At 40.6% G+C, this 13,089-nt stretch overlaps 1 protein-coding gene across 13 annotated transcripts in view; it reads right to left on the minus strand.

The window, feature by feature from the left end:
• The window catches only part of Celf2 (CUGBP Elav-like family member 2), an 808,044-nt gene that overhangs the window by 361,319 nt on the left and 433,636 nt on the right, over nucleotides 1–13,089 (minus strand). The window lies entirely within an intron of this gene.

Consider the following 13,089-nt stretch of genomic DNA (forward strand, 5'->3'; position numbering starts at 1 on the left):
TACGACTAGGCAGGGGGAGCAGAAGTCGTTGTAAGTGCTCTTCAGGTAAGAGGTCACTCACCAACTTTGACTTCTCCCCTCTTTATAAAGGCAAGGAGAGAGGAAGAAAGGGAACAAGGGAGGAGAAGGGAAGAAAGAAGAGGACGGGAAAGAAATCCACTGGGCAAATGCTTGATGGTTGTTTAAAACAGGCCTTGTAATTCCAGTAGGGTTTCTTATGGATTTAACTTACAGGTGAATCAATTTATCCTCTTATACTCAAACAAAAGGCATCCAAGATCAATTCTTCAGAGAGTGAATGACTCCCAGAGGATACATACACCCAAAACGTTAATTCTATCACAGCACTTACGTACCATTTCCTGTAATATACTTCTTTTAAAAAAATTAACTGGTACTTTAGGTCACATCTAAATATCTAAACCAATTTGAGTGAATTAGTGGAAAGACTGGTTGAATGGTAAACAGACTAAGAATTAGATGTGGAAAAGTCAAGAACTCCAGAGCAGCATAAGAAAGAGAGTTTGGGGAGAAGGTGGTTGCCTTTGAGTACTTTGAGGGTTGCCCTATGGTAAAGTCTTCACTTAACCTCAATGTTCTTGGAAAAGGGAGATGGAGCCATTCATTGAGATTACAGAGGAGCAGAGTTTGCTTGTTAGAAGTGAGATTTAAGGGGCACCTGTTATGTGCAAATCACTTTTGTGGATACTTTTACATAAGGCAGGTCACTGACCTACCTCAGAGACCTGTGTAGTCCATAGCATTTAACACCATGGTGAAGCAGTTAACATCGAGGTTCAGAGAAGTTAAGAAATGTGCTTTGGCAACTGAGGCCAATAGGAAAAGGGGACCAGGAACTAGAGAAAAGGTTAGATCAAAAAGAATTAACCTAGAAGGTAACACCCACGCACAGGAAATCAATGTGAGTCAACTCCCTGTATAGCTATCCTTATCTCAACCAGCATAAACCCTTGTTCCTTCCTATTATTGCTTATACTCTCTCTACAACAAAATTAGAAATAAGGGAAAAATAGTTTCTGCTGGGTATTGAGGGGGTGGGGGGGAGAGGGTGGGGGCGGAGTGGGTGGTAAGGGAGAGGGTGGGGGCAGGGGGGAGAAATGAACCAAGCCTTGTATGCATATATGAATAATAAAAGAAAAAAAAAAAAGAAATGTGTTTTGGGTCACACTTCTTATAAACTGTGGAGACAGGCTTAGATCCAAGTCTGAGCTGCTCCCAAGGCAAAATAAGTGTCCAAAGGCAGAGGAAGTATGCAATCAATGTAGCACCTGGAACATTTTCCACTTGTGACAGGAAAGCATTTTCTCTAAGAAGAATTTTAAAGCCCCCAAACTTTGATTATGGGATTCCCTTGAAGAAATAGAGTGGGGAGACCATAAGCTTCCATTCTTCTTTCTTTCACTTCTTATTAAGGGCAGTTTTGCAGCAGCAATAAAGGAAAATAACTCACTATCGATGTTTGCTAAGCTCCCCATCAAACAGAGAAAAAAGGAAAAAGGATGTTGCTATAAAAATATCTGTAAACTGATCCATCCACATAAGACAACTTTAAAAGCCAGGGCAAATGGATTCTCAGTTGCCCTTTCTTTCCCATTTTGTTCTAACAAGTGTAATCTTTCCTAACGTAGGTCTAGACAATTCCAAATGATGACTTGATTTGCAGTGATGGACCAAGAAGAAGGCAGGGGAGCTCGGATAAGTGTTTAAACCACTGTGAGCACGCACTGGGTGCCAGAAAGTCGTTTCACCACTCTGAGCTTTGTCTTCATCATGAGTAATTTGAAGGGACCCCTGTGGGTCCCTCTGAGCTCAGTCTACATGGACACAGAAAGTCCCTACAACATCCCAGTGTCTGTTTCTCATCTTACTATTGAAATTATTACTTATAAGCACAGTATGAGGTTAAGAATATCGTGTAGTAGATAGCAGCCCTAGAGGCTAGCTACCTATGCTTAAAATCTCAGCTCCCCACTCTCCTGATTGGCAGTAGAACCTGGACAAATGATTTAACCTCTTTCTCAAATCCTGAACTTGTGGATCTATGAAATGGGGATATTGACAGTACCCACTCCATATAGTTGTGTGGTAATTGAATTCGTTCTTATGTTTTGACAGCGTATGCTGATATTATGGTCACTGTGTAGCAGTGCTTGGGAACTTCTGTGGATAAGGCTCATCCAAGCAGCAGTGAAAAGCCCACAGGCAAAAGTTCTACTGCAGGGGCTCAGATTGAATAGCTCAGATGCTGCAAGATCTGTAGGTGGCCTTGATACACAGCTAGAGGTGAAAGCTCCCTTTTGTCAGTTCACGTGAGGTCCTCATAGGCAGACCAGGTGCACTTCCTATAATGTAAATGAGTACAAAGCTTACAAGCTTTAGATCCAGATGGACTTGGGTTCAAATATTCGCTCTGCAATTTCTCAAATTCTTGCCTTGAGCAAGTTAATCACCGTCTCATCTCTGAATCTCAGTTTTCTTATTTGTAAAATGGAGAGGATGCTATCTTTTTTGTGAACTTTAAAGAGAGATCAATGTTGACCAATTTAAAGCCCTGGCAGATAATCAATAAATGATGCTTTTAAAAATGTATATGTATCATTAAACAGATTGCTCAAGCCAGAAGGAGAGATCAGAGAAGTCAGAGAAGTGCTGAGCTACTTGGAGCCTTTGAAATAGGCAGTTCCTCTTCTAAGAACTGTTAATTATGATTTATCTTTTCAAACAACAATACATATGTATTTTAGTTTTTCTTTCCTTTGAACAAAAGATACAGGGCATTTATGTACTCTTTGTTATGTACTGCTTTTTTACTTCATATATTTTGGGGATTTTTCCAAATCAGAATATGAGGATAGTCCTCATTTTCACTATGTAGAATCATCCACTGAATTGATGATTCTCATAATTCCACCGGTTCCTCACAGAGGAGAATTTGGGTTGTTTTCCAGTATTTGCTTTTACAAACAAAGCAGGGATGAATGATTTTTAAGTAAGTCTTTGCAATGTATTTATATAGTAAATTCCTAGAAGTAGATTTGCTGAATCAGAAGGGTTGTACATTTGTCATTTTGTTAAAAATTGCTGAACTGTCCTCTTTAGATTTTGTAGCAATTTATATTCCCCATCAGGAGTCCGAGAGAACCCACTCATCAACACATCTGTTGACAAACTTTCTGACCTTTGCCAATCTGATAATCAAAAAGTGCCTTCTCAATGTAGCTTAATTTGCAATTACCTTATTTCATAATAAGTGTGTTGTGCATATTTTCATATGTCTTAGAACAATTTGAATACCATTTTCTGGGAAAAGATTATTCATATTCTTCGCCCGTTTCTCTCTTGGATTGTTGGACTTTGTCATTTTGATTTATAGCAACTCTTTACATATTTGCAATATCAGGCCTTAGTCTATGATATGAATTGTAAAATTTTTTTTCCTCATTTATTTTTTAACTTTGCTTGTGGCAATTTTGTTTTGTATATATTAGTTTGCCATGTGGAATTTTTTCTTCTGTAGTTGAATTTACCTAATTTTTCTTTTAAGGCTCTTGGGTTTAGTGTGATAATGATTTCAAAAGGCTCCCCCACTATGATGTTATAAAAGAATTCTCCCATGGCTTCTTCTTATATATTTATTATTTTGTATTTTTCATTTAAGTCTTTGATCCATTTGAAATGTATCCTAGTAGAAGGTAAAGCACTGACTTATTTCTAATTGGATGACTTCTATTTTTTTATATCTGGAGAAGAACAATATATAAGGATGCTCTGAAGGGTAAAAAAATAGCCTTGAAGATTTCAAGCAAAGAGAAAATGAACAATTATTACTGTTAGATCATTTCAACAGCTGAATTTCTTTCAGTTTTCCTGGTGAGAAAGCACACTCAATAATCTTCTCTCTCTCTTTAACAGTTGTCACTCATTTACTAAAAATATTAATTTTAACAGTAAATCCAGATGAAAATTACAGATGGTAACAGAGTGAAAATTTCTGATGATGACATGACTGGTGGGATGTATTTTACCCCTTTTCATACGACTTTCTTTTGTGGGCAGCCTATCTCCTTGATTTTCAATGCTTTAACAGCCTCAATGCAATAACAATATAATCATAAAAGCTAATTAGTAAAGATTTTGTGTCTTGTTAATGATGTACAATTGATTGTGGCTCGAGGACAGAAAGAGACAAACCATTCATCCGTGATGAGCATTGCATTTTATTGTCTTACAATGTGAAGGTGATGGCATTTTTATTACTGTGTTGCTATTATGGAGACATCTGAACCAACTCACCAATCTGTTTTTATCTAGCAGCATCTTTTACGACTACCAAACCTGAAGTCTTTAAGAACATAGAGATAATTCTGGGTGTCTGCTTACAGAAAGATGGAGGAAAACTAATTACATATGGACCAAATGGTGAACAATAATCAGGGCATCATTTATCTCTCTATCTTTGCTTAATTTTTCAACCATTCTTTTCTCCCATAAAGCCATAGGCCATAATTATATTCTACAAATGCCTGATTAAAAAGAACTTTAAAGTAGCCAATTAAATAACTATAATACCTGCTTCTCTTTGAACCATCTCATAATTGTTAATTCTTTACAAATAAATAGATGTAGATAGACAAAGGCATAGATAGATAGAGAAGAGATTAATACGCAGAGACTCTAGGGTGCTGGGGAAAGCCACTCCACAGCTTATTTCCTGACTTTTTTTCCAGAGTCCAATGGCTAAAACCCTTCATAGCTGTCATCTTTCTTTGCTTGCTTCCTTCTTTCTCTTTTCATGATCTCTTCCTCCACCTCAAGAGCCTCCAACAAGCCATGTGCTATTGTGGTTCTTGCCTCTGGGGTCTGGTCCAATACTTAATTTTTCAAAGGGATAGGAATTTGGCTCTTTTCAGAGTTGGTCTGGATCACACAGCTGTGATGAGAAAAGTACATAATAGGTGCAGAACTTTCTCGGGGAAGGATTAAGAGTTTGTTATGACATGATTCTTTTATGGAACATACAACCAAGACAGTAATTCTGGCATAGTAATTCCTTGTTGCTACTTTCTGACATTTGAAAATTTCCAAAGATTTGCTTCTCCTTGGATGCCTGCAGAGAAGCTCTATTCCCATGGTTCAGGATAGCCGGGCACCCTGTGGGGCCTAGAATACCATGGTGGTGCTCAGGAACAGCTGGAGTCTGTTTGCAGTCCACTCTCATGCCTTTCTCAGGCCCTGCAGCCAAAGGTGCCCTGCAGCTCACTGGCCAATCTTACAAGCTCAGTGTGCAGAGACTGGGGGCATCCATCAGTGTAAGAAATGTGTGACACTTTGGAGATTGAATTAGATGTGTCTTCACACAGACTGCTTTTCCTCTCTTATGAGGCTGATGGTCAGCTGGTTTGGTAACGGCCCCATTACATCTAGGTTGTTGGATGCATAAGAGGAAGGAGCTGAGAGTTGGGTGGGGGCTAGAACAGAAGCCCATGTCTCCAATTTTCTCTTTCTCTCTAGGTGACTAACTTTGATTTAAATGGAAAAGCATGAGCCTTCTTTTTCCTTTTTGCCCAAGGCTGAGATGAATGACTCTAAAGAGGAGACACTAGTTGAATTGGAAAGATTGACCGCAAGCATCGAGTCACATAGGATTGTGGAGGTTTTCAGCCTTGAATGCTACTGCTCTCCAAGGAGTAAAACAGCACAGTGTCATCCTCAGCTACCTCATCACCCTTCTCATTTGCTGGTGGCTATTCATTGAATGGAATCTCATTACAGTTAAGGGCTTAAATATTTGATAAAATAAAAAAGGAGGACAGTGCTGCAAGTGAGTTCAGGGTTGGCTTGAAGAATTCGTTCTGCTGGTTTTGGTAACTGGTTTTTGTAGACACCAACTGTAGTAGATCATGAAATAGAGCAGGTCAATGAGGCACCAGCTAGTTCCACAAGTTACCACATGACTCTCCCAAAAGAATGACTATTGCAATGTACACGTACCACAAAGCCACAACCCACCTGTTCTTGACTTTGACCTAAAAGGTGCTTTGTGTAGGAATTCTATTTTTGCTCAGCACACACCTAGATTCCAGATGCCAGGCATGACATACTTTTCTAAGAGGCATTTAACAGTAGATGTTTTCATATGTGCTGATAGCTGCTGCTGTTCTGTCTGACATACTTTAACTGAACTTTCATATTTTGTACTTGTGCCCTGAGGCAATTTAATCACATAAGTTGCAATCTGATGTGCAAAAATGATAAATAAGTACATGGTATTCAGTTTCCAAAGAGGGAAGCAGAATGGGGAATCATGGAAAGAGTCCTTCTTCATATATCTCTCATGAAGTTCTTGCAAGTCTATAACTCTTCTATCCTGCCTAAGTGGGGCAGCCCCTGGGTAATAGAATATTAAAGAAATCACAAATTCCACCCATGTGCACAGAATAAAGTGAGCAGAACTTTAAGGACTGTATCATCTCTTCCTGTGGTTGCTACTACTTACAAAACCATTATACAATTCTTTTGTCCCTCTCTAGGTCTCTATCTGAAACCATGACTGGTTTAGGCCTCTTGCTGCCTTTGCTCAGACTGGCTTTTTCTGGGATCTCAGACAGAAGAGGCTACAGTCCTTGTCAGCAGAGTTGCCATTCCCTTGCTATAGCATCTGTACAAACACAAACACACACACACTGCATTTGTTGTCTCCCAGTAAAGTTCTCTGGGTCTCTAGCAACCCAAATATAATGGACACCCTCAGAACTACTGTTCATCCTTTTCCAGCTCATGCTTCCTGCCTCTTAGAAGAAAAGATAATGGCAAGGCACACACAGAATCTGCAAACCAAGATCCAGCTTTCCTGTGACTCTCCTTCTGTTGCCAGGGGATAAGCTCAGCATGGAGGGGAGGAACCACAGTGCCATATGGTCCCTGCATGGCCAAGGTTATCAGAGAAGACTTTCAAGAGACCCAGAATCACAAAGGGGACAAATCCTCTTTTAGCATAAAAAGGGTGAAGTTCCAGCAATCTGGACAATTTATTTCCTATATAGATAAGATGAGGCTTTTCTTCCAGAAACTAATCCTAAGGATGTGAAATGAGTGTGGATTTCAGGTGAGATTTTCATAAGACAAAACCTGGAGTGAGAACCCCCTACCACCCTCCTCCACAACATGCTGTCATCCACAGTAGCATTCAGGGACCCCTGTTGCTTGTCCACAGAAGTGAACTGGGCTTGGAAGAGACCCACTTAAGAGACGCAGCCCCTTGGAAGTTGTGCCAGCAATAAAAAAAAATAGTGGGGGCTTTGGGAGGGGGCAGAGATTACATGAGAGAGAAATTATGTAGGAAGAGGATGGGTTGGAGAAAATGAGGGTGAAGTGGCTTACAGCAGGAGGGAGTACATGTATGGGGCCCTATCCTGCTCTGGCAAGCATGATCAAACATGCCACATATTTTTCACCCTGAATTTCCATCTTCTCTCCCAGACATGGCCCCTTCCTGCCCCCTATAATTTGCTTTGAGTTGATACTGGCTTTGCATTTATGCATTACTGGCTTTTTCTCTTTCTTCCTCTCTCTCTCTCTCTTTCTCTCTCTCTCTTTGTTCATTTTGGGGAACTTGGGCCCAGTGGATATCTGGAATACCTAAAGGAATTTCTCTTCCTTCCCTATGGTCAGGAGCAAGCATCTCAACTTTTAGATGAGTACAGAGGCATGTAGGGGAATCTTCAGGAAGCTAGAGACAGCCAATACCCAGGGGAGAGACATGAACAAGGTTTTGATCACACTAAGCAGGAACATGGCAAGTGTGAGAGGGTCTATGAGTTAGGAGATAATTACCATTAACAGCCTCTGTGCAAGGTAGTTTTCTGGCTTAGAGAGGAACGTACACAGGTACAGAGTGAAGACCAAGTACTCAGAGGTTACTCAGAGGTGCAAATTATTGGGCAGAAAGGAAGCTATGGGGCTGGGTGCAGAGAATAAGGTCCAAACTACTGGAAGATGGCCCAGATTTGCCTTGGCTTTCTTGACATGCTCATGGCCTTTTGAAATACTTGGAAAACTGCTAATTCTGTCAAAGAAAGAAAAGATTGAAGCCCACATACTTATAAAAACCTTGATAAAGCAGAAGAATGTCAAGACTTAGGGCCAACACAAAGATGCCATCAACAAGATGAAGTGTGGCTTTGGCAATAGCTCCCAAATTTAGGAATGCTCATACCTTTCCTTTGAAGACAAGGAGCTCCAGGCATAGCTTAGAGGGCATTCTTCTGAGGCTACTCCATTTTCTGCTACTATCTGGATAAGAGAAATATTTACCTGGTGGTCAGAGGCATTTACTATGGGCTCAGCTAGGAAGCAAGGTCTGTATTGCAGGCCTTCCCAGGAACACAGAATTGTAGGATCATGGGTAAAGGAGGTACAAGCCAGGATGTGATGTGGAAGTGGCTTTATCAATCCTTCCATATGTGTTAGCTTGTCCACTTTCTAGTTGTGTAATCTAATGGGGCAGGATTGATGGTAAAATACGGAGACCTTCTCTTTCTGAAATTTCTTAATTTGGAATTAAGAGAGTAGACATCAGTGTGGTACTGATCCAGGATTCTGGATCCCTCCTAACTGTAGTTTTTCTGAGTGTTGAGTGAATGTGGCCAGTATCAAGTTAGTGACCAGAATTTGCATGGCCAGAAACTTCCACTGCCTGCCCTCTATACCTTCACTTGCAGCCTGGTGGAGGCTGGACCAATGGAAGGAGAAGGCACTTCTAGCTCACCCTGGCTGATAAGATCCAGAGCACTGAGCTTGGTTAGGCTGTGTCAGGTGGCTTAATAGGGAGTCTTCTGTTATATTGGGATGGCAGAAGAGCAGGAGAACGGGAGCTCTCTGTGCATGTGGCATTTTTCCAGTTTGAGTGAATGTTTCAATATATCCCATGTCCTGTTCTACCTTTCAGTTTGGAATGGAAGGTTGGTTAGGCAATGAACTACTGGGAGGTGCTAGTGTTGCCTGTCAATATATTCTGTTTGGAAGGACTTCAGGGGCAGTTCCTTAAGGTACTGGATTGTCTCAAAGGACAAGGTTTGAAGTTATCTGAAAATATATGTTAATTCTGTGGCTTGTCACTGGATTATGTAGGACAGTATATGCTAACAAAGAGAATCATAGATCTGGACATTATTTTTTGCCCTAATAACTAATCCATCCCACCAGCCAACGGAACTAATTGAGATATAAGGGCTCAGTGGACATTATCAAAGGTGATTATTAACCTATTCAGGGACTTGACCTTTGGCAAGAGGCAGCCTCAAGAATGGACGGTTGAATGACAGGTCCACTGCTTCCTTGAAACACTGGTGAGCATTGGGAATAGAGACATGGTGTTTGGGAAGTTAGCAGACCAGATAACCAAAGTACCAGAACATATTTGCTCCAATGAACCTTTTAAATCACATGGAGAAACATGCCTTGAGAAGTTGTAGGTAGTTCAGTGTCAAGAGGACCATAGAAAAATAATTGCATTGTAATGGCTCCTAAGGTCCAGTAGCAAAATCTGATGTCTTACTAGTGTTGACCGCAGTTCTCCTAGAGAAGTTTAAGGATTATATGTGTGAAGACCTTTTCAAGTTTGGATTGATAATAACCTTCGTACCTATGTGTTAATCAGGGTGAAATGGGATTCTGCCCATTGGACATGTGAGAGACCAGAACTTCAGCCTTTAAAGTTGGCCTGGGCTAGTGATAGAGATGCTGATCCTGTTTCACTGAGGCTATCAGCCCCAGTGAAAGAGAGAAACCATATGGAATTGACCACTGATGGTAGAGTAGGGTGCAGACAGAAGACTGCGTTCCCTCTGAAGATTCTACCATGGAGTTCCCTTATGCAGAACAAGACTAAAGATAGAAGAAATGCTCACAGAGACCATCCAGAGATGTGGAGGATGGCTAAGGGGAAGGAGCAAGTAGAGAAGACCCTGGCTGCTCCTGCAGAACCAAGAACTTAAGCTCTGGAAGAAAGAGTCACTAGTTAATGAGAACATACCCAGGAATTAGTGTCCTGGTTCAGAATGAACTGATTTTGTCAGCCTATGAATTCTGTCCTGCCTAGTGCCAAAGTAAAGGAACTCAGACACAAAAATGAGACAGAGAAAAACAACAACACTATGTTTATTTATTTAGCAAATATTTATTGAGTACCTACATATGCACCCATTCTAGTTCCTGAAGACTTAATACTGAACCAAATAATAAAATTTCCGCCTTAGTGGAGTTTAAAGTCTAGTGGAAAGAGACTCATGTGCAAAAAGACTAGAAAATAGTATGTCCAGTCATGGTAAATAACATGGAATAATAATTGCTAACTCGTAGATAGAGCTATGTTTCAGGCAATATTCAAGGCACTTTACATATGTGAACATAACACCATTTTACTACAACCCTATCATTATGCCCTCAATTTATGGATGAGAAAAAAACAACTCCCCCAAGAAGTTGAAGTAGCTAGCCCAAGGATATATGTCTGGGAAACAGGAGAGCCAAGATTTCACTCAGGTCATTTGGTCCCAGAGTCTATACTGCAAGGGATGCTGGGATAGGAGTGATTTTAATAGGGACAGCATTGGAAGGTGCACCAAGAAGTAACATATGAGCAAAAGCCAGAAAAGAGGTGAGGGCAGAGACAGAAGTCTAAGTAGAGAAGAATCGTTCAATTGTGGAATGCCCCAGAACAGGAAGGAGAGAGAAATAAGGAGGACAGAGTGGCTGGCACAGGGAAGCAGAGTGACCAGGGGGACCAGCAGGCAAGGAGGGCAAAGAGCTTTCTGGCCAGCCTGCAGAGGGTACAGATATGCTTAGAAGAGCTATGGTTTGCATCCTGGTGAGTCTGAGGGGAGGAGTGGCATGGTCTGATTTTTATATTAAAAACATTATTCTTATTGCTCACGGTGGGAAATAGACTGAGGAGTTTAAGGGTAAAAGCAACAAAATTTTAGCAATCCAACAAATGCCAGTGAGCCATGGGTACAGGCAGGGGCTGTCCTGAATTAAGTCTGTGTAGATAGGCCCTAAAACTCAAGCAGTGTCCAGTCCTATGTTCTGTGGACTCATTGGAAGAAGATGGGAATACATTATGGTCACCAAGGTGGAAATACAAGTTTCTATTCTTGAATGTCTCATGCTTAGGAAAAATTAACGATAGATATTCTTGCTGACTTGTGTACGAGTTAGTCTTGCATACCTGACCTCACTTATTTTTCTTCAGGGTTGTGGTTCATTTTCATTTTTTCAACTCTTACTTCCATAGGGATAATTTGGAATTCTCTAGCCCCAGCCCATAGATGGCAATTTCTAGTTCCCTAATTTCTGTCCCCAAAACTCATTAGCTTCCTATTCACACCTGCTCTTCCTTTTGACTGCCTTATTTCTTGACCACCAATTATCCTGATTCAAATCTGTAGTTGTAAATCTGGATTCTGTTTTTTTCTCTCATCCAGACAATTTCAATTCTATAAATTATGTCTCTGAGACATCTTTTCTTTCTGTTCCCACTGCTACCATATTTGTTTGAATTTACCTTCTACTAGAAAATCTATTAGTCTCCTAACTAGTTGCTCTGCATACAGATTCACCCTTCACATGAAAAAACCAGCAAAAACAAAAAGAAAAAAAAAGTTAAGCCCTCACTACATACAATTTCACCAAAGGCGACTTTCCCTTCAAAATCTTCAACTGTTCCTCTGCCCGGTGAACTATATACAAATGCTCCTGCTTGGCATTCAACATCCCACACACTGTGTCCCAATCTGTACCCAACTTTCTTATTCCCCTATATGACCTGTGCACATCAATGTCTTGTGATGTTTCTGATTTAGTCTGTGCATTCCTGCCTCTGGCTCCCACGAACTCCACTTATCTACTACCAACACCCTCTTCTCAAAGGCCTTCTCATCTTCCTCAAGCAGAAGCTTTTTCTCCCTCCTCTAAAATGTCATATTTCTCTTACAGATTTGTAGTACAGGTTTGTAATATTTCCTGTTACATCACTGTGACATTGAAAGTAGAAAGATGAATGCATTTGAGTGTCTCTCAGGGAATATGCAGTAGGTGCTCACTTATGCATTAGTTATTCTATAAATATGTGAGACAGGCAATGCCCTAGGTACTGAGGACTCAGAGGTAACCAGACACTGTTTCCCTTTTCACCATGCTTGTTCACAACATGAGGTAATTCACAAGTTATGGGAGTGGTAATCTGACCATCTTCAGTTAAAAATTATGTTTCATGCTACCTTCTCCTCCTGCCATCATAAATCAAGGTAATTACCTGGCAATCTGGCTATGCCTTGTAAGGCAAAAGAGCTGTTCATGTCTTGTGTCAAATGGTGAATAGAGAGGGGGAGGGAAGGGCAAATTATCCTGCTTCCCATCTGTGCCCAATCAGCTATAAATCTCCAGGAAAAAAAAAATGTGTTCAGGATCGCCAAAGAAATACCCTCCAAACAGAGCATCTAAAGGTAAGATTTGCGCAGTAGGTAAGGGACTGGCTGGAGCAAGACTATAGGCATATCTGGAAGCTTGTGTTTATCTTTTATGTTTGAGAATGGGCATGTGCACTTCTAATGGATTTAAAAGGTTTCCCTGCATCTTCCAACTGTACACACAGCAAGCAGAGTTGGCCTCTCAAGGCCTGAGTGTGACAATGGCTGTACATCTTAAAGATGCCTCATGAAATGGAAAACACCACTGTTGGCTCCAGTACAAGTGTAGTTCTTCTATCATATGACCTTTAATGCGACAACATCTTATAGGGAAGAGATTTAAAATGTGTTCTTTTCAGAAGAGAGACTCAAAGATGGGACAAATGAGTAATGTAAATGCCCTTAAGACTAAAAACAGACAAGTGACACATATTGTGGCTAGAAAATTGCAGCAGTTAAGAACCTAGTTTCTGGAGGAAAGTGATTTGGTTGGAATCCCAAGTATATATTGTACTAACTAACTATATGACCATGGGCTAGTGGGGAGGTGAAGTAGCCTCTCTCTGTATCATTGTAAAATGGACATGATAAATGAACTAAC

The sequence above is a fragment of the Castor canadensis genome, chromosome 15 (assembly GCF_047511655.1).
Source record: "Castor canadensis chromosome 15, mCasCan1.hap1v2, whole genome shotgun sequence".
In the NCBI taxonomy this organism is placed as follows: domain Eukaryota; kingdom Metazoa; phylum Chordata; class Mammalia; order Rodentia; family Castoridae; genus Castor; species Castor canadensis.